This window comes from Oncorhynchus nerka, linkage group LG26 (genome assembly GCF_034236695.1).
Source record: "Oncorhynchus nerka isolate Pitt River linkage group LG26, Oner_Uvic_2.0, whole genome shotgun sequence".
Lineage (NCBI taxonomy): Eukaryota > Metazoa > Chordata > Actinopteri > Salmoniformes > Salmonidae > Oncorhynchus > Oncorhynchus nerka.
In genome coordinates, this window is record NC_088421.1 from 32,805,311 (window position 1) to 32,828,635 (window position 23,325).

Sequence of the window (23,325 nt, forward strand, 5' to 3'; positions counted from 1 at the left end):
TGTCCACGACCATTCTCTTGCCTACCCCTTTTTGCCTGTCCACGACCATTCTCTTGCCTACCCTTTTTGCCTGTCCACGACCATTCTCTTGCCTACCCTTCTTGCCTGTCCACGACCATTCTCTTGCCTACCCCTTTTGCCTGTCCACGACCATTCTCTTGCCTACCCACTCTTTTGCCTGTCCACGACCATTCTCTCTTTGCCTGTCCGACCATTCTCTTGCCTGTCCACGACCATTCTCTTGCCTACCCCTTCTTGCCTGTCCACGACCATTCTCTTGCCTACCCCTTCTTGCCTGTCCACTGTCCACCATTCTCTTGCCTACCCTTCTTGCCTGTCCACGACCATTCTCTTGCCTACCCTTTTTGCCTGTCCACGACCATTCTCTTGCCTGTCCACGACCATTCTCTTGCCTACCCCTTCTTTCCTGTCCACGACCATTCTCTTGCCTTTCTTGCCTGTCCACGACCATTCTCTTGCCTACCCCTTCTTGCCTGTCCACGACCATTCTCTTGCCTACCCCTTTTTGCCTGTCCACGACCATTCTCTTGCCTACCCTCTTTTGCCTGTCCACGACCATCCACGACTCTTGCCTACCCCTTTTTGCCTGTCCACGACCATTCTCTTGCCTAGCCCTTTTTGCCTGTCCACGACCATTCTCTTGCCTACCCCTTCTTGCCTGTCCACGACCATTCTCTTGCCTATCCCTTTTGCCTGTCCACGACCATTCTCTTGCCTACCCTTTTTGCCTGTCCACGACCATTCTCTTTGCCTGTCCACGACCATTCTCTTGCCTAGCCCTTTTTGCCTGTCCACGACCATTCTCTTGCCTACCCCTTCTTGCCTGTCCACGACCATTCTCTTGCCTACCCATTTTTTGCCTGTCCACGACCATTCTCTTGCCTACCTTCTTGCCTCCACGACCATTCTCTTGCCTTCTTCCACGACCATTCTCTTGCCTTCTTGTCCACGACCATTCTCTTGCCCTGTCCACGACCATTCTCTTGCCTACCCCTTTTGCCTGTCCACGACCATTCTCTTTTTGCCTGTCCACGACCATTCTCTTGCCTACCCCTTTTGCCTGTCCACGACCATTCTCTTGCCTACCCCTTCTTGCCTGTCCACGACCATTCTCTTGCCTACCCCTTCTTGCCTGTCCACGACCATTCTCTTGCCTGTCCACGACCATTCTCTTGCCTACCCCTTTTGCCTGTCCACGACCATTCTCTTGCCTACCCCTTCTTGCCTGTCCACGACCATTCTCTTGCCTACCCCTTTTGCCTGTCCACGACCATTCTCTTGCCTACCCCTTTTGCCTGTCCACGACCATTCTCTTGCCTACCCCTTCTTGCCTGTCCACGACCATTCTCTTGCTTGCTGTCCACGACCATTCTCTTGCCTACCCTTTTGCCTGTCCACGACCATTCTCTTGCCTACCCTTTTTGCCTGTCCACGACCATTCTCTTGCCTACCCTTCTTGCCTGTCCACGACCATTCTCTTGCCTACCCCTTCTTGCCTGTCCACGACCATTCTCTTGCCTACCCCTTTTGCCTGTCCACGACCATTCTCTTGCCTACCCCTTTTTGCCTGTCCACGACCATTCTCTTGCCTACCCCCTTTTGCCTGTCCACGACCATTCTCTTGCCTACCCCTTTTGCCTGTCCACGACCATTCTCTTGCCTACCCCTTTTGCCTCCACGACCCCTGTCCACGACCATTCTCTTGCCTACTTTTTGCCTGTCCACGACCATTCTCTTGCCTACCCCTTTTTGCCTGTCCACGACCATTCTCTTGCCTACCCTTTTTGCCTGTCCACGACCATTCTCTTGCCTACCCCTTTTGCCTGTCCACGACCATTCTCTTGCCTACCCTTTTTGCCTGTCCACGACCATTCTCTTGCCTACCCTTTTTGCCTGTCCACGACCATTCTCTTGCCTACCCCTTGCCTGTCCACGACCATTCTCTTGCCTACCCCCCTTTTGCCTGTCCACGACCATTCTCTTGCCTACCCCTTTTTGCCTGTCCACGACCATTCTCTTGCCTAACCCCTTCTTGCCTGTCCACGACCATTCTCTTGCCTACCCCTTTTGCCTGTCCACGACCATTCTCTTGCCTAGCCCTTCTTGCCTGTCCTGTCCACGACCTTGCCTATTCTCTTGCCTACCCCATTCTCTTGCCTGTCCACGACCATTCTCTTGCCTACCCCTTTTTGCCTGTCCACGACCATTCTCTTGCCTACCCCTTCTTGCCTGTCCACGACCATTCTCTTGCCTACCCTTCTTGCCTGTCCACGACCATTCTTTTGCCTACCCTTTTTGCCTGTCCACGACCATTCTCTTGCTTTCTTGCCTGTCCACGACCATTCTCTTGCCTACCCCTTTTGCCTGTCCACGACCATTCTCTTTTGCCTACCCCTTCTTGCCTGTCCACGACCATTCTCTTGCCTACCCCTTTTGCCTGTCCACGACCATTCTCTTGCCTACCCCTTTTTTGCCTGTCCACGACCATTCTCTTGCCTACCTTTTGCCTCCACGACCATTCTCTTGCCTACCCCTTTTTGCCTGTCCACGACCATTCTCTTGCCTAGCCCTTTTTGCCTGTCCACGACCATTCTCTTGCCTGCCTCCCCTTTTTTTGCCTGTCCACGACCATTCTCTTGCCTACCCCTTCTTGCCTGTCCACGACCATTCTCTTGCCTACCCTTCTTGCCTGTCCACGACCATTCTCTTGCCTACCCTTCTTGCCTGTCCACGACCATTCTCTTGCCTACCCTTCTTGCCTGTCCACGACCATTCTCTTGCCTGTCCACGACCATTCTCTTGCCTACCCCTTTTGCCTGTCCACGACCATTCTCTTGCCTCCCCTTCTTGCCTGTCCACGACCATTCTCTTGCCTACCCCTTTTGCCTGTCCACGACCATTCTCTTGCCTACCCCTTTTTGCCTGTCCACGACCATTCTCTTGCCTACCCCTTTTGCCTGTCCACGACCATTCTCTTGCCTTTCCACTCTTGCCTACCCCTTTTGCCTGTCCACGACCATTCTCTTGCCTACCCTTTTTGCCTGTCCACGACCATTCTCTTGCCTACCCCTTCTTGCCTGTCCACGACCATTCTCTTGCCTACCCCTTTTTGCCTGTCCACGACCATTCTCTTGCCTACCCTTTTGCCTGTCCACGACTCTTTCTCTTGCCATTCTTGCTGTCCACGACCATTCTCTTGCCTACCCCTTTTTGCCTGTCCACGACCATTCTCTTGCCTACCCCTTTTGCCTGTCCACGACCATTCTCTTGCCTACCCCTTTTCTGCCTGTCCACCATTCTCTTGCACCCATTCTCTTGCCTACCCATTCTTTGCCTGTCCACGACCATTCTCTTGCCTACCCCTTCTTGCCTGTCCACGACCATTCTCTTGCCTACCCTTTTGCCTGTCCACGACCATTCTCTTGCCTACCCCTTCTTGCCTGTCCACGACCATTCTCTTGCCTGTCCACGACCATTCTCTTGCCTAGCCCCTTTTTGCCTGTCCACGACCATTCTCTTGCCTACCCTTTTATTGCCTGTCCACGACCATTCTCTTGCCTGTCCACGACCTTCTTTGCCTGTCCACTGTCCACGACCATTCTCTTGCCTACCCCACTGTCCACGACCATTCTCTTGCCTACCCCTTCTTGCCTGTCCACCTGTCCACGACCATTCTCTTGCCTACCCCTTTTGCCTGTCCACGACCATTCTCTTGCCTGTCCACGACCATTCTCTTGCCTACCCTTCTTGCCTGTCCACGACCATTCTCTTGCCTACCCTTTTTGCCTGTCCACGACCATTCTCTTGCCTACCCCTTTTGCCTGTCCACGACCATTCTCTTGCCTGTCCACGACCATTTCTTGCCTTTTTGCCTGTCCATTCTTCTCTTGCCTACCCCTTTTTGCCTGTCCACGACCATTCTCTTGCCTACCCCTTCTTGCCTGTCCACGACCATTCTCTTGCCTACCCCTTCTTTGCCTGTCCACGACCATTCTCTTGCCTACCCTTTTTGCCTGTCCACGACCATTCTCTTGCCTACCCTTTTGCCTGTCCACGACCATTCTCTTTGCCTAGCCCCTTCTTGCCTGTCCACGACCATTCTCTTGCCTGCCTTCCCTGTCCACGACCATTCTCTTGCCTACCCCTTCTTGCCTGTCCACGACCATTCTCTTGCCTGTCTTCTTTGCCTGTCCACGACCATTCTCTTGCCTACCCTTTTTGCCTGTCCACGACCATTCTCTTGCCTACCCCTTTTTGCCTGTCCACGACCATTCTCTTGCCTACCCCTTTTTGCCTGTCCACGACCATTCTCTTGCCTACCCCTTCTTGCCTTCTCTTGCCTCCACGACCATTCTCTTGCCTGTGTCCACGACCATTCTCTTGCCTAGTCCCTTCTTGCCTGTCCACGACCATTCTCTTGCCTGTCTTCTTGCCTACCCTTCTTGCCTGTCCACGACCATTCTCTTGCCTACCCCTTCTTGCCTGTCCACGACCATTCTCTTGCCTAACCCTTTTTGCCTGTCCACGACCATTCTCTTGCCTACCCCTTTTTGCCTGTCCACGACCATTCTCTTGCCTACCCCTTTTTGCCTGTCCACGACCATTCTCTTGCCTAGCCCTTTTTGCCTGTCCACGACCATTCTCTTGCCTACCCCTTTATGCCTGTCCACGACCATTCTCTTGCCTACCCCTTCTTGCCTGTCCACGACCATTCTCTTGCCTACCCCTTCTTGCCTGTCCACGACCATTCTCTTGCCTACCCCTTCTTGCCTGTCCACGACCATTCTCTTGCCTACCCCTTTTTGCCTGTCCACGACCATTCTCTTGCCTACCCCTTTTTGCCTGTCCACGACCATTCTCTTGCCTACCCCTTTTTGCCTGTCCACGACCATTCTCTTGCCTTGCCTTTTTGCCTGTCCACGACCATTCTCTTGCCTTCTTGCCTGTCCACGACCATTCTCTTGCCTACCCCTTCTTGCCTGTCCACGACCATTCTCTTGCCTACCCCTTCTTGCCTGTCCACGACCATTCTCTTGCCTGTCCACGACCATTCTCTTGCCTACCCCTTCTTGCCTGTCCACGACCATTCTCTTGCCTACCCCTTTTTGCCTGTCCACGACCCATTCTCTTGCCTGTCCACGACCATTCTCTTGCCTACCCCTTCTTGCCTGTCCACGACCATTCTCTTGCCTACCCCTTCTTGCCTGTCCACGACCATTCTCTTGCCTGTCCACGACCATTCTCTTGCCAACCCCTTCTTGCCTGTCCACGACCATTCTCTTGCCTGTCCACAACCATTCTCTTGCCTACCCCTTTTTGCCTGTCCACGACCATTCTCTTGCCTGTCCACGACCATTCTCTTGCCTACCCCTTTTTGCCTGTCCATGACCATTCTCTTGCCTACCCCTTCTTGCCTGTCCACGACCATTCTCTTGCCTACCCCTTTTTGCCTGTCCACGACCATTCTCTTGCCTACCCCTTTTTGCCTGTCCACGACCATTCTCTTGCCTAGCCCTTTTTGCCTGTCCACGACCATTCTCTTGCCTACCCCTTTTTGCCTGTCCACGACCATTCTCTTGCCTACCCCTTTTTGCATGTCCACGACCATTCTCTTGCCTAGCCCTTTTTTCCTGTCCACGACCATTCTCTTGCCTACCCCTTTTTGCCTGTCCATGACCATTCTCTTGCCTACCCCTTCTTGCCTGTCCACGACCATTCTCTTGCCTACCCCTTCTTGCCTGTCCACGACCATTCTCTTGCCTACCCCTTCTTGCCTGTCCACGACCATTCTCTTGCCTATCCCTTCTTGCCTGTCCATGACCATTCTCTTGCCTACCCCTTCTTGCCTGCCCATGACCATTCTCTTGCCTACCCCTTCTTGCCTGTCCACAACCATTCTCTTGCCTACCCCTTTTTGCCTGTCCACGACCATTCTCTTGCCTGTCCATGACCATTCTCTTTCCTACCCCTTCTTGCCTGTCCACGACCATTCTCTTGCCTACCCCTTTTTGCCTGTCCACGACCATTCTCTTGCCTACCCCTTTTTGCCTGTCCACGACCATTCTCTTGCCTACCCCTTCTTGCCTGTCCACGACCATTCTCTTGCCTACCCCTTCTTGCCTGTCCACGACCATTCTCTTGCCTACCCCTTCTTGCCTGTCCACGACCATTCTCTTGCCTACCCCTTTGGATTATTAAACATTGTAAGACTCCAACCATCTGCCTCCTGTGTCTGCATCTGGTTCTCTCCTTGTGCCTTGATACAGTGTGAATGTATATTATTTACAGCTTTAGGGATGTAATTGACAATTATGCATTGATTTTTCCCTTACTTTTTTTTTTACTCTTTATGTGATGCGCACTGCAGAGAACACCGGAAGAAGAATCATAATTTAATTACCATAGTGAATTATTGTAATGTTTGTTTATGTGTCAATTAATCCCATAAGGGATGGGTTGCCAATTGGCGATTTGACAGGAAAATAAAAGGTCATCCATTCGGTACTGTACATAACAGTAGGGTCAGGATGATACTACGTAGCCTCGTTGGTGAAGTCTTTCCCTTAACGTGTAACAGTGTAGCTCCTCTCATTCCATATGGCCAGAGATCCAGCTTCCTCAGCTGTGGTAGTGGTTGGGAACATTGGATGAAGACAGTCGGAGTAGTTGGGAGGTCACAGTTCAAGGGCATCAATCATTTCTGGCCTCACTGTTTACATGTAGGGTTCTACTGTGCAGTGTGTTGTTTGGTTTGCCTTGGAACAGTTTATTGTTGTAACTCAAAGGAAACATTTATCCTGACCTACATAACAGTATGGTTCTATCATTGGACTCCAATTCTGATATAATTTATATAATAGTGCACTATAGAAAATATTCAAAATTATTCAAATTAAAATGAATGTGTCACCTATTTTCAACAAAAACATACTGTTTTTGGAATACATCCCATTTTATCATTCTGTGTTTACATAATGTGCTATGTTGACTGGTTTCAGTGTCAGTTTGAAGCATGGTGGTGGATGTGATTGGTTCTGGGTTGTCAGATGGTTCCTTCCGCCCTATAGGAGTCTGCTCTCTCTCTGTTGGTGAGCCAACCCTTTCATACATGTTGTGTTGCTCACTATCTGACGCTCTTCCCTCTCTCATATTCTCTAGGGCAAGATCTGTCTCTCCTCTGGGTTATTTAAATCAGTATCGGCTCGTACTCATTCAACCAGAGAAAGATTTTTTGCTTTTACTTGAAGCCCTGAACTAAGTCAATGTGTCCCTCCACTGTTTTGTTTACAGTAAGACCCGAAAATTAATGAGGAAGACACAGGCCAAAGGCCCATGCCGGCTGCCATGTTTTCTTGAGTGGTTGTGACATGTTTGTGTGTGTTCACAGAGTTTCTGCAGCTATATCTTAAAGCAGAGCTCACATTGTGCTATGAACACATGAGTGAACAGGCGATCTGCTGCAACATAGCTACAATATAATACCATGACAGCGGATTTCTCTACATTACTGTATCACCTTTGTAAGGTGGTCCTGGAACCCATTGACAAAGCGTTGTTGAAGCTATCACAGTCACTGTGACGGAATTTGCAATCTGAAACCCACACATGGAGTCTTGATGGAATAGATATTGTGCAGTCCGATGAAACAAATAGTTTCTTGTACCTTCCTTCAGACAATACCAAGTACTCACATGTCCTTCTCAAGCTTTCCTCTGTTTCCCTATGTAGCCAATGGATTACTACTCCACCTCTGGGTAGACAAGTGAGAAATAGAGAGAGAGAGAGAGAGAGAGAGGCTAACGTTTACTGTACATTTTGTATTGTTTATTTCACTTTTGATCTATTTTACTTGTTTTGACAATGTAAACACGTTTCCCATGCCAATAAAACCCCTTAAATTGAATTGAATTGAATTGAGAGAGAGAGGCTAAGCGAGAGAGAGAGAGAGAGGCTAAGAGAGAGAGTGAGAGAGGGAGAGAGTCACTGAGAATATTCCCCTCCGAAGCCAACTGGCGCTGTGCATGAAATTGGACATGTACTTCTCAGTGGTAAAAGCCGACAAGCACGTCCTGTCTTTACTATCTGAGACGAGAGACGAGAGACGATGGGGTCCTGTTTCTGTGCTCTGAAGATAAGTCCACACTCAATCCTGGGTGTGTGAAGTCATCCACTCACACAAACACACACACACACACACACACACACACACACGTATGCACACTCGTACACCCCCCCCACACACACACACTTCACCCATTCAAACCACGCTTGAAGAACGTGACAACATCCAACACGCCAACCTGCATGGCAGTAGGCGGTGGGAAGATCGCAATGATGAGATAGTTGCGTAATCTTGTCAGGGTGGTAATGGAGGGTTTTGATGTGCCATAAACCCATTATTTCACTGGGGCTGATAGGGTCCTTAATTAGAAACATAATGAATCTGCCGTACATCAGACAAGCCTAATTAAGCCTGACTGAAATGCCTGGATAATTGAGTTTTTAGTTCAGCCAACTAGGAACATGGACCCTGACTGTCTCCCCGACCCCTAATACAGGCCCCTAAGTCCCCGAGCTGCTTACGCCAGCCAGACTGGATGGATGTCGGGATGTCAAAGTCTGGTCAGCAAATTATGGGATGGACGAGCACACAGCACAGTACAGCACAGTACAACACAGTACAGCACAGTACAGCACAGTACAACACAGTACAGCACAGTACAGCACAGTACAGCACAGTACAGCACAGTACAGCACAGTACAGCACAGTACAGCACAGTACAGCACAGTACAGCACAGTACAACACAGTACAGCACAGTACAACACAGTACAGCACAGTACAGCACAGTACAACACAGTACAGCACAGTACAGCACAGTACAACACAGTACAGCACAGTACAACACAGTACAGCACAGTGCAGCACAGTGCAGCACAGTATTGTACAGCCCTCAGACTTATCTATCGTGATGCTGATTGTGTGCTTCCTTCTCTCCCTGTCGTGTGAGTGGAGTGTATTGCTGTAGCTTTGTGCTCCTCATGGAACTATACGATGCCCTTTATAATCCTGTTAACTCCATTGTCTGCAGCTTAGCTCTCTCTCTCTATCTTCGCTGGAGGGGACTGGGAGGAAGCGAAGGGTATTGTTCAGTTGGAGCAGCTAGCCGAGCATCCCTGCCTTGTCTCTGCTAACCCCCCCTCTGCCAGGAAATGGAAAGAGAGCCTGCGACTCAACATCCACTTTTGGATGTTAACAAGGCAACACTCAATCTTAAATCCTCTTGGATTGATTCAACAGTGCAGAAGAGAACCTCCCCAAAAAGTGTTTTGTTTCTCGTCAGGACCAGAAAGACAGAAACGTCTGCTACGTTAGATTACTGCTTACCCAATCAACATGTTTGTGAGTATAGATAGACTATGACAGGAAAGGGCTGATTGGATGAAACAGAGCAATGGCTGGTCAGGATGTGTCATCCTCCATGGTGATACAGTTATTTTGCAGTGCTCAGGTAGTAACAAAGCCATCCAAATATGAATTGCAATTGTATTGTAGTAGGTAATACTATGTGTTCAGTTTTTGGCACAACAGTTTGTTTTGTTTCAAAGTCACCCATTATGGTGTCCATATTAGGAAAGTCACATGTTCATGGCAGTTGTGTCTATGGACATGTGATTGTCCTAATACGGACACCGTACACCTTAGCACCAAATCACAGCACAGTAATAGCCTGGGAACACTTATCATTACTTAGCTCAAGAGTGATCAATCGTGGTCAATGGACACAGTGACGCAAGTCCACAGAGTACGGGGCACCTGAAGGCTTTGGTCGATTCCTCTGAGGTGGAGGGTGAGAACGTGGCTCATTGAAGAGGCAGGGCAGTGACAGGTTTGTTTCAATGGAGGAGCACGCGAGAGAGAGAGAGAGTGAGAGAGAGAGATGGATAGCGAGAGAGAGACGGATAGAGAGAGAGAGAGAGACACACAGAGAGAGAGAGAGAGAGAGAGAGAGAGAGAGAGAGAGAGAGAGAGAGAGAGAGAGAGAGATTTATATTTCACCTTCATTTAACCAGGTAGGCCAGTTGAGAACAAGTTCTCATTTGAAACTGCAACCTGGCCAAGATAAAGAATAGCAGTGTGAACAGACAACAACACAGAGTTACACATGGAGTAAACAATAAACAAGTCAATAACATAGTAGAAAAAAATAATCTATATATATTGTGTGCAAAAGGCATGAGGAGGTAGGCAATAAATAGGCCATAGGAGTGAATAATTACAATTTAGCAGATTAACACTGGAGTGATAAATGATCAGATGAACATGTGCAGGTAGAGATACTGGTGTGCAAAAGAGCAGAAAAGTAAATAAAATAAAAACAGAATGGGGATGAGGTAGGTAAATTGGGTGGGCTATATACCGATGGACTATGTACAGCTGCAGCGATCGGTTAGCTGCTCAGATAGCAGAAGTTTAAAGTTGGTGAGGGAGATAAAAGTCTCCAACTTCAGAGATAGAGATAGATGACAGAGATAGAGAAAGAAAGAAATGGAGTGAGAGAGAAGGCCAGAGAGAGACATACAAAGAGACTGAGAAAGGGATAGATAGAGAAATAGAGAGAGAGAGAGAGAGATGGATAGAGAAAGAGAAGGATATACAGCATAGAGAGCGAGCCCTGAGAGGCCGGTCCCGACAGCGCGGCAGTGACAATAACAGGGAGATAATCACAGCTGCACAGGTGACAGCCTGCCGTGATTAACGCTAATGTCTGCAGCTTTATGAGCCTCCACAAAGACAATTATCCCCCCCATCTTCTCTCTGGGGTGGTGTGTGTACATCCAGCACACTCCTCCTCACTCCTCACTCCCCCTATCAACCCCTCCACTCCTCCTCACTCCCCCTATCAACCCCTCCACTCCTCCTCACTCCCCCTATCAACCCCTCCACTCCTCCTCACTCCCCCTATCAACCCCTCCACTCCTCCTCACTCCCCTCCTATCAACCCCTCCACTCCTCCTCACTCCCCTATCAACCCCTCCACTCCTCCTCACAACCCCTCCCCCTATCAACCTCTCCACTCCTCCTCACTCCCCTATCAACCCCTCCACTCCTCCTCACTCCCCCTATCAACCCCTCCACTCCTCCTCACTCCCCTATCAACCCCTCCACTCCTCCTCACTCCCCCCTATCAACCCCTCCACTCCTCCTCACTCCCCCTATCAACCCCTCCACTCCTCCTCACTCCCCCTATCAACCCCTCCACTCCTCCTCACTCCCCCTATCAACCCCTCCACTCCTCCTCACTCCCCCTATCAACCCCTCCACTCCTCCTCACTCCCCCTATCAACCTCTCCACTCCTCCTCACTCCCCCTCCTCATCAACCCCTCCACTCCTCCTCACTCCCCCCCCTATCAACCCCTCCACTCCTCCTCACTCCCCTATCAACCTCTCCACTCCTCCTCACTCCCCCCCTATCAACCCCCACTCCTCCACTCCTCCTCACTCCCCCCTATCAACCCCTCCACTCCTCCTCACTCCCCCCCCTATCAACCCCTCCACTCCTCCTCACTCCCCTATCAACCCCTCCACTCCTCCTCACTCCCCTATCAACCCCTCCACTCCTCCTCACCCCTCCCCCCTATCAACCCCTCCACTCCTCCTCACTCCCCCTATCAACCCCTCCACTCCTCCTCACTCCCCCTATCAACCCCTCCACTCCTCCTCACTCCCCCTATCAACCCCTCCACTCCTCCTCCTCCCCTATCAACTCCCTCCTCCTCACTCCCCCTAAACCCCTCCACTCCTCCTCACTCCCCCTATCAACCCCTCCACTCCTCCAACCCCTCCACTCACTCCCCTATCAACCCTTCCACTCCTCCTCACTCCCCTATCAACCCCTCCACTCCTCCTCACTCCCCCTATCAACCCCCCCCTCTCTCTCTACTGCCCAGGCTCCCTACGCAAACAGGTTTCCCACATCAGAGGAAGTACAAATATACAACTTCACCCCATCTCAGCTATGGAAGCTAACACGAGTGTGTGTGCATAGGCATTATGGACAGGATGTGGATAGAATATATAGTATATCTGAAAAATACGTGGACAGAATAGTACATCTACTGCAATAGTTAACTAGGATATGTCTTGACTAGAATACAGTATACACATATGAAATGGGTTAAACAGTATGTAAACTTACTGACTTCTATTGTGCTACTGATAGACAGGTAAATCCATGCATCATCCTTCAGCTTTATCTGTGTTCATACATTGAGCTTCGTATTGACATGGTGCACTCTCTGAATATATGGATTATATTTCCATCTCTCTCCGAGACCTAGAATACATCATCACCACATTATGATGGGTTTGTGCTCTTGTGAACACTGAAAGACGGCTCCCTGCAACCGAAACAGCCCTTCTATTTTGGTCTTTACTCTCTGTGCTTATCTATTATTGCTTGTGGCTTGTGTGTTTGTGGCTTGTTTTTTGTTGTTGCAATGGCTGAAACTGCCTGTGAAATCAAATGCTTCAGCCTGTATAGCCAAAAGCCAGGCACACGGCGCATTTCAGCACGGACTCTTCACATGCCAGTTTTCTAGCAGATGCACAGAAGCACAGAGACTCATATACTGTAAGAGGCTGTCTTTGGCTTTTACTGTAAAATACCTTACGGTAATCCCTGCATCATTTAAGCATAAATCGTTCGTTCACATCAATGTACAACAGGATTTACAACAAACCTGAGGTTAAGTGAACATTTCTCCAGTTGGATTAAGCCCAAAGTAATGTAGAACAAGGGGACATCTAGAGCAACAGCCATGGAGAACTCATCAGCAGGGCCAGGTTAGCCTCTACCTCTATGGGACAAGGACAGCTTCTCAGTGCCTACCTCTATGGGACAAGGACAGCTTCTCAGTGCCTACCTCTATGGGACAAGGACAGATTCTCAGTGCCTACCTCTATGGGACAAGGACAGCTTCTCAGTGCCTACCTCTATGGGACAAGGACAGCTTCTCAGTGCCTACCTCTATGGGACAAGGACAGCTTCTCAGTGCCTACCTCTATGGGACAAGGACAGCTTCTCAGTGCCTACCTCTATGGGACAAGGACAGCTTCTCAGTGCCATTGATTTTCCCCTCTGAAAGCTGGAGTGGAGAACTTGCTAATGCTAACCTCCTGACGGTTCTCGTGTTCAGGCGGACTATTCTAGTGACAAGGCTCACTATTCCAGTGTTCAGGCAACCATTTCAGTGTTCAGGCTGACCATTTCAGTGTTCAGGCTGACTATTTCAGTGTTCAGGCTGACTATTCTATTGTTCAGGCTAACTGTTCTAGTGGTTTGACTGACTGTTCCAGTGTTCAGGCTGACTGTTCTAGTGGTTTGACTGACTGTTCCAGTGTTCAGGCTGACTGTTCTAGTGGTTTGACTGACTGTTCCAGTGTTCAGGCTGACTGTTCAAGTGTTCAAGCTGACTGTTATAGTGTTCAGGCAGACTATTCTAGTATTCAGGCTGACTGTTCCAGTGTTCAGGCTGACTGTTATAGTGTTCAGGCGGACTATTCTAGTATTCAGGCTGACTGTTCCAGTGTTCAGACTGACTGTTCCAGTGTTCATGCTGACTGTTATAGTGTTCAGGCAGACTATTCTAGTATTCAGGCTGACTGTTCCAGTGTTCAGACTGACTGTTATAGTGTTCAGACTGACTGTTCCAGTGTTCAGACTGACTGTTATAGTGTTCAGGCTGACTGTTATAGTGTTCAGACTGACTGTTATAGTGTTCAGACTGAATGTTATAGTGTTCAGACTGACTGTTCCAGTGTTCAGACTGACTGTTCCAGTGTTCAGGCTGACTGTTATAGTGTTCAGGCAGACTATTCTAGTATTCAGGCTGACTGTTCCAGTGTTCAGACTGACTGTTCCAGTGTTCAGGCTGACTGTTATAGTGTTCAGGCAGACTATTCTAGTATTCAGGCTGACTGTTCCAGTGTTCAGACTGACTGTTCCAGTGTTCAGGCTGACTGTTATAGTGTTCAGGCAGACTATTCTAGTATTCAGGCTGACTGTTCCAGTGTTCAGACTGACTGTTCCAGTGTTCAGGCTGACTGTTCCAGTGTTCAGGCTGACTGTTATAGTGTTCAGACTGACTGTTATAGTGTTCAGACTGACTGTTCCAGTGTTCAGACTGACTGTTATAGTGTTCAGGCTGACTGTTATAGTGTTCAGACTGACTGTTATAGTGTTCAGACTGAATGTTATAGTGTTCAGACTGACTGTTCCAGTGTTCAGACTGACTGTTCCAGTCTTCAGACTGACTGTTCCAGTGTTCAGGCTGACTGTTATAGTGTTCAGGCAGACTATTCTAGTATTCAGGCTGACTGTTCCAGTGTTCAGACTGACTGTTCCAGTGTTCAGACTGACTGTTCCAGTGTTCAGGCAGACTATTCTAGTATTCAGGCTGACTGTTATAGTATTCAGGCTGACTGTTATAGTGTTCAGGCAGACTATTCTAGTATTCAGGCTGACTGTTATAGTGTTCAGGCAGACTATTCTAGTATTCAGGCTGACTGTTCCAGTGTTCAGGCTGACTGTTCCCGTGTTCAGGCTGACTGTTCCAGTGTTCAGGCAGACTATTCTAGTATTCAGGCTGACTGTTATAGTGTTCAGGCAGACTATTATATTATTCAGGCTGACTGGTCCAGTGTTCAGAAGTTATAATCCCCCTGTTAGGACCATGCCAACAGGTCCATGGTGCTGAACACGGCTCCCCTGACTTTTACCGGCATGTAATTAGCAAAGCTATTGAGTCTCTGAGGTTCGGCTCTCGCCAGGGAGATATTGCTCCAATTTATCTTATATTCCCAGGGTTGCACTGAATTAGGGATGTGGCAAAGGATGGTGTGGGGGGTGGAAGGGTGTGTGTGTGTGTGTGTGTGTGTGTGTGTGTAGCGGAGGTCTTTCACAATCCATTAATGAGTGTGTGTGTTTGTCACCACTTCCTATCCATACCTGATAAAGGAGCCTGCTTCTAGGACAGCTTAGGGATAGACAATATCCATGGGCCAATGATTTCAAGGGGGAAAATGCATAACAGTAAGTCAATGCAGCTTTCCTATAGGTTTTGCAATGCCACCGTTGACCATGATAAGGCACCTACAAAAGGTAATCATTCAGTTGTAAAACACAGTAATTCTATTTTTTACAGCGCCATATAATATAAGTATATACCTTATATATAGTCATTAGCAAAGTACACAGATGTTCTATCTATTTATCATCACCTTATTTAGTATTACAACTCCTGCTGAGACTGAGGATGTCCTAGTTGGTCGACAGTTGGTGTCTTTTCCTCACTTCCTCTCTATTTTCCAAACCAGTCATGTACTTGGGTAAGAACATTATCCCTTGCAGACAATGTAATGAGACCTGGATCACATTCCCACCATCAATGTGGCTTTGATATGAATCACATGTTGGATGTCTTTGGGGTGAGGGAATGGAGAGTTAGCAAGACTGTGTTGCCCGCTGTGCAGTCTAACAAGTTACTGCCTTGATGCCAAAACACACCATTTTAACGGATGGAAAGCACAGCAGACGTCCAGCTAAAATGGAAATACGATCGGATCATGACAGATCAATGTGAAACACTATGCATTTTAAACACTTCACTGAATTACCACCCAAAGGGTCTCCGGTCTCCCAAACTTCAGTGGAATGAAAGACCATTTTATTAACTGATGGAAAGCCAAGCAGAAGGTCAACTAAAATGGAAATACGATCTGATCATGATAGATCAATGTGAAACATTATGCATTTTAAACACTCCGGTCTCCCAAACTTCACTGGAAAGAAAGACTGATGGTTATGAGGAAAGATATCGGAGAATGTGGTCCACGTACAGACACCAATTTACACATTCTGATGTCTGAAATCTGTGAGACTCCTTCTCAAAATGCCATGATCCAATCCCAGAGAAGGCCCTTCCTCAGAAAGCTCAAAAGATCAATGGTGTCAATTCACATGTACCTCTAAGATGTTGTGATCATATATGTGAGATGTCCATGTAAGAAAGGGAGAGAGCTTGCCTCAACCCCCAGGCATTTAGCTGAGGATATGCCTAGCATAAGGGTTAGAGAACCTGGCGCTGCAGTACAGCGCCCTTAACCACTGTGCCACCCGGGAGGCCCCCTATAGTGCATCAATTTTGACCATGGCCCAAAGGGAAAAGGCTGCCATTTGAGAAGCACCTCTAATGCCCTGATGTAGACCATGGTACAAATGTATTATATACCTGCAACTGACAGGATTCCACGACTTAAAACGTCAGTGGTCCAATGTACTTTATTGTTGGAATCTAAAAGTGCCCGTCTATCTCTCATGTGTACGGGCAGAATAATAATGATATCCTGGAATCCTATGGATAACAACATGACACACAAAAAGCATTCACATGTCTGCTGAACTGTCCTTAGTTATGTGGTTTATATGTGCTTACGAAGCCTGTGCTATCTCCTTCAAAAATGAATAGTGGTGTCCTTATATGGACCCAGTAGTGGTGGATGACCTCTGGCCTAGTCACCTTGGGCCCTTAGCTCAGTGGCTCTGGATTCTTAAAGACAGACCTCACCACTTGAACCACATTATGATTTATTAAAACCTTTTCTTTGTGTCTTTCTGACTACATGCCACAGAAAAGTACCCTTTGTAGAAACAGGTGTACTCCTGGAGATAAAGTACCCTTTGTAGAAACAGGTGAACTCCTGGAGATAAAGTACCCTTTGTAGAAACAGGTGTACTCCTGGAGATAAAGTACCCTTTGTAGAAACAGGTGTACTCCTGGAGATAAAGTACCCTTTGTAGAAACAGGTATACTCCTGGAGATAAAGTACCCTTTGTAGAAACAGGTGTACTCCTGGAGATAAAGTACCCTTTGTAGAAACAGGTGTACTCCTGGAGATAAAGTACCCTTTGTAGAAACAGGTATACTCCTGGAGATAAAGTACCCTTTGTAGAAACAGGTGTACTCCTGGAGATAAAGTACCCTTTGTAGAAACAGGTATACTCCTGGAGATAAAGTACCCTTTGTAGAAACAGGTATACTCCTGGAGATAAAGTACCCTTTGTAGAAACAGGTATACTCCTGGAGATAAAGTACCCTTTGTAGAAACAGGTGTACTCCTGGAGATAAAGTACCCTTTGTAGAAACAGGTATACTCCTGGAGATAAAGTACCCTTTGTAGAAACAGGTATACTCCTGGAGATAAAGTACCATTTGGAGATAAAGTACCATTTGAAAACAGGTGTACTCCTGGAGATAAAGTACCCTTTGTAGAAACAGGTATACTCCTGGAGATAAAGTACCCTTTGTAGAAACAGGTGTACTCCTGGAGATAAAGTACCCTTTGTAGAAACAGGTATACTACTGGAGATAAAGTACCCTTTGTAGAAACAGGTATACTCCTGGAGATAAAGTACCCTTTGTAGAAACAGGTATACTCCTGGAGATAAAGTACCCTTTGTAGAAACAGGTGAACTCCTGGAGATAAAGTACCCTTTGAAGAAACAGATGTACTCCTGGAGAAAGTGCTTTTAGAAAGTATTTACACCCCTTGACTTTTCCACATGTTGTTGTGCTACAGACTGAATTAAAAATGTAACTGAGATTTTGAGTCACTGGCCTACACAAAATACCCCAAAGTCAAAGTAGAATAATGTTTTCACAAATTAACTAATTCATTAAAAATAGAAAGCTGAAATGTCTTGAGACAATAAGTATTCAACCCCTTTCTTATGGCAAGCCTATACACAGGAGGTTCGTGGTACCTTAATTGGGGAGGACGGGCTCGTGGTTTCCATGTGTTTGATGCCATTCCATTTACTCCGTTCCAGCCATTATTATGAGCCGTCCTCCCCTCAGCAGCCTACACTTAGCCGAAGCAAGTTCAGGAGTAAAAATGTGCTAACAAGTCACATAATAAGTTGCATGGACTCACTCTGTGTGAAATAATAGTGTTTAACATGATACTAGTATTTAACATGATGTTTGAATGACTACCTCATCTCTGTACCCCACACATACAATTATCTGTAAGGTCCCTCAGTCGAGCAGTGAGTTTCATACACAGATTCAACCACAATGACCGTGGAGGTTTTCCAATGCCTTGTAAAGAAGGGCACATTTTGGCAGATAAAAAAAAGATTTAAAAAAAGAAGATAGGAAGGAAGAAAGGAAAACTCTCAGGATATCACCATGAGGCTAATGGTTACAGAGTTTAACGGCTGTGATAGGAGAAAACTCTCAGGATATCACCATGAGGCTAATGGTTACAGAGTTTAAAGGCTAATGGTTACAGAGTTTAACGGGAGAAAACTCTCAGGATATCACCATGAGGCTAATGGTTACAGAGTTTAACGGCTGTGATAGGAGAAAACTCTCAGGATATCACCATGAGGCTAATGGTTACAGAGTTTAACGGCTGTGATAGGAGAAAACTCTCAGGATATCACCATGAGGCTAATGGTTACAGAGTTTAACGGCTGTGATAGGAGAAAACTCTCAGGATATCACCATGAGGCTAATGGTTACAGAGTTTAACGTTTAGGAGAAAACTCTCAGGATATCACCATGAGGCTAATGACAGAGTTTAGGAGGAGAAAACTCTCAGGATATCACCATGAGGCTAATGGTTACAGAGTTTAACGGCTGTGATAGGAGAAAACTCTCAGGATATCACCATGAGGCTAATGGTTACAGAGTTTAACGGCTGTGATAGGAGAAAACTCTCAGGATATCACCATGAGGCTAATGGTTACAGAGTTTAATAGGAGAAAAAACTCTCAGGATATCACCATGAGGCTAATGGTTACAGAGATTAACGGCTGTGATAGGAGAAAACTCTCAGGATATCACCATGAGGCTAATGGTTACAGAGTTTAACGGCTGTGATAGGAGAAAACTAGGATAGGAGAAAACGTGGCCTAGTTACAGTTTTGACTTAAATTGCCCTGAAAATCTATGTGAAGACTTGAAAATGGCTGTCTAGCAATGATCAACAACCAACTTGACAGAGCTTGAAGAATTTTTTAAAGAATAATGTGCAACTATTGTACAATTCAGGTATGCAAAGCTCTTAGAGACTTACCCAGAAAGACTTACATATGTAATCACTGCCAAATATGATTCTAACATTAATTGAATTAAGGGTGTGAATGTTTATGTAAATTTGATATTTCTGTATTTAATATTTTCTAAGATGTCAAAAACGTGTTTTCACTTTGTCATTATGGGATAGTGTGTGTAGATGGGTGGAAAAAATATTTTAAATCATTTTTGAATTCAGACTGTAACACAATAAAATGTTGAATAAGTCAAGGAGTAAACATGAACATAATGCTTTGAATACTCTCTGAAAGCACTGTAGTTAGTTAATAGGATGTTAATAAGTGGTGAAGTGTCCCTTTAAGATTCTAGGGCTGCCATGGCACCAGAGTTATGGAGTTTTATACATGATGTAGATAGGGTAACAGCAGAGGTGATTTGTCAAATTAATCTCAAATGAGACGACACAACTTCCCTAACCTGATGCTCAAGAATCTTCCACAATTCTCAATATTCCGAGGGGAAAACATGACCTGTATCACAGTTTGATGTGTCCTTCAATCGTTGTAACATGTCAAAAAAGGTTTGGATCTTCAATAAATATGTTTCAAAGATGGTACAGATGGAAAGAAAACTTCCAGATCCTGAGCCTTGGCTAGACTTCTCCAGTCCATTACAGAGATCTACTCCAACACCTCAACACAGTCATTTGGGTAACAGCAACACGAGCTGTTTGGCTTCAGCTGGCAGGTAAGCTGCTCTCCTCCTCATCTCTTCTCTCCTTTCAACAGTCCATTTAAAATGCTCTCACCTCGCTATGACACACAGTGCGGCTTTATACAGGTGTGTGTGTGTGTATGTGGTATGTGTGTGTAAATGTGTCTCTGTGTACACAAACCGTATGGAGTCACACACACTAAGCCAAGTCGCTCTCTCTCTTTGAGTAATCCTGATGAGTTTCCAGGGCGGTGAATACAAAACAGAGGTTTCATCCCAAATGGCACCCTATTCTCTCATTTAGTGCCTATGGGCACTGGTCAACAGTAGTGCCCTATATAAGGGAATGCGGTGCCATTTGGGATGCAGACCAATAATTCTTCGCTACCTCAATAACATCTCCACCTGTGAATTATTCCCCAGTCAAATCAACAGCCCATAAAGTTTATAGGAAATACATTTCCCCCTGCCCTTTATTCCAACCCGTAAATCCGTCTGCGATTGTTCAGTATGTTTAGCCTGCTGTGACATACGTTACTTCTGTCTCATTATCATTCTCTATGAACCATCACATTGACTTTTTTATGACCTCGCTCCTCTGTTGGAATGGAAAGAAGTTTCTAATCCTCACTCCCCTTCGAGGGATCCCCAGTATCTTCATGAAACACAATGCTGCCAAGAAAATAACCCATAAACAACTCTCGCATTGGGGCCGCCATGTGATGTGCTCTTGTAATGGCAAACTAAATACATTTCTCCCTTTCTCAAAACTAGAAGGTCTCAACGAAGATAAATGACCACTGAGACACTGGGTTGGAGTACAGTCTTTTTTATTTGTCTGTTTAGCACACAGGGGAGTGCTGGGGAGTTGAGGAGCAGAACATTTAAGTCCCAAATGACACCCTATTCCCTATCAAAAGTAGTGCACTACATAGGGAATAGGGTGCCATTTGGGATGCATTCTATCTCTAGCAACAGGACATATCTGGCTGCAGGGAGATACTTCATAACCCAGTAAGCTAGGTGCAGAACGAGGCTTGGTGGTCTTCCGGGGATGGGACATTACTGAGTCCTGTAAGTAGTATATCAGAGAAGCTTAATGTGGGAAGGTGTTGTGTGTGTGTGTGTGTGTGTGTGTGTGTGTGTGTGTGGGTGTGTGTGGGTGTTTGTGCATGCGTGCGTCCATGTTTGTGCACTCGTGTTTGTGCATGTTTGTGTACGTACATGAGTGTGCAGAACTGCATGTGTGTGTGTGAGAGAGGGGGCAGGGGGGTCTGTTAAGGGGCCAAACCGCAATCCCACAAGGCTCGACCTCACAATATGAGCACTGGATGTAATGGGATATTTATCAGCCGAGGACACTTGGTCGACGACAAGGGGAAACAAACAACCATGTATAAACAGAGCACCACCCTGCATTATGATAAACAACCACAGTGTTAGCACGTCTGATGACCACTCACTGAACTGGATTCTGCAGAGTACCTTTCAGGAGTTACCAACGTTTCAGAGTAGGTATTATCTAAATAGAAGGAGGAGGAGGAGGAAGAGGAGGAGGAGGAGGAGGAGGAGTAAGAGGAGGAGGAGGAGGAAGAGTAGGAGGAGGACGAAGAGGAGGAGGAGGAGGACGAAGAGGAGGAGGAGGAGGAAGAGGAGGAGGAGGAGGAAGAGGAGGAGGAGGATGAAGAGGAGGAGGAGGAGGAAGAGGAGGAAGAGGAGGATCAGAAGAAGATGAAGAGGATGAATCAGAAGAGGAGGATCAGAAGAAAATGAAGAAGAAGAATGAGAATCAGAGTAAGATTTAAAATCTTGGAGAAATCTTCATTCATTGAGCTCTTTAACCTTCACCAGCCAGACTGTTGTTAGTTTGCCAGCTATCGATCAGAACACATTAAGTGGTATCTGCTGGAAGATTTACAACCAGACTGTTGTTAGTTTGCCAGCTATCGATCAGAACACATTAAGTGGTATCTGCTGGAAGATTTACAACCAGACTGTTGTTAGTTTGCCAGCTATCGATCAGAACACATTAAGTGGTATCTGCTGGAAGATTACAACCAGACTCCACAGCTGGGAAGAATTGACATTTGGATAAAAGAAACTCCACTCCTTCCATCCAATTTCGTTATCTGTCTAATTTTATTGACAGAGGTCCTTTCTCACACCCTTGACAGACCCATGTTAGCATTGTGTTTCTCAAACTGACTTCCCACTGGGCACAGACTTCAGTTCAACGTCTAGTTTTGATTTACATTGGGTTGGGTTGTCAACTAATGTGAATTCAACATGAAATCAACCAGAAATGTCACACTGTGATTGGATGTGGGTTAAAAGTTGGGCCCAAAAAAGATGAAATTGCCTTACGTTAATTACTTTTTGCAAATCCAATAGGTTTTCCACACTTATTCAATGTCATCACATATTTTTGGGGTTGAAATTACATAGAAACCGTGTTGATTCAACCAGTATTTACCCAGTGGGTTTGTTTTGACCTGATGAGGAGGAATTCTTACAGATGGGCCAGGAACATGTCAGGGGTTAGAAGAGATAAAGAAGGGTAAGACCTAGAGAGAAAGAGACACCTAGAGAGAGAAAGAGACACCTAGAGAGAGGAAGAGACACCTAGAGAGAGAAAGAGACACCTAGAGAGAGAGAAAGAGACACCTAGAGAGAGAAAGAGACACCTAGAGAGAGAAAGAAACACATAGAGAGAGGAAGAGACACCTAGAGAGAGAAAGAGACACCTAGAGAGAGAAAGAGACACCTAGAGAGAGAAAGAGACACCTAGAGAGAGGAAGAGACACCTAGAGAGAGAAAGAGACACCAAGAGAGAGAAAGAGACACATAGAGAGAGGAAGAGACACCTAGAGAGAGAAAGAGACACCTAGAGAGAGAAAGAGACACCTAGAGAGAGAAAGAGACACCTAGAGAGAGGAAGAGACACCTAGAGAGAGAAAGAGACACCTAGAGAGAGAAAGAGAAACCTAGAAAAAGAGAAACCTAGTGAGAGAAAGAAACCTTGAGAGAGAAAGAAACCTAGAGAGAGAAAGAGAAACCTAGAGAGAGAAAGAGAAACCTAGAGATAAAGAGAAACCTAGAGAGAGAAAGAAACCCAGCGAGAGAAAGAAACCTAGAGAGATATAGAGAAACCTAGAGAGATAAAGAGAAATTTAGAGAGAGAAAGAGAAACCTAGAGAGATAAAGAGAAACCTAGAGAGAGAAAGAGAAACCTAGAGAGATATAGAGAAACCTAGAGAGATAAAGAGACACCTAGAGAGAGAAAGAGAAACATAGAGAGAGAAAGAGAAATTTAGAGAGAGAAAGAGAAACCTAGAGAGATAAAGAGAAACCTAGAGAGAGAAAGAGAAACCTAGAGAGATAAAGAGAAACCTAGAGAGATAAAGAGAAACCTAGAGAGATAAAGAGAAACATAGAGAGATAAAGAGAAACCTAGAGAGATAAAGAGAAACCTAGAGAGAGAAAGAGA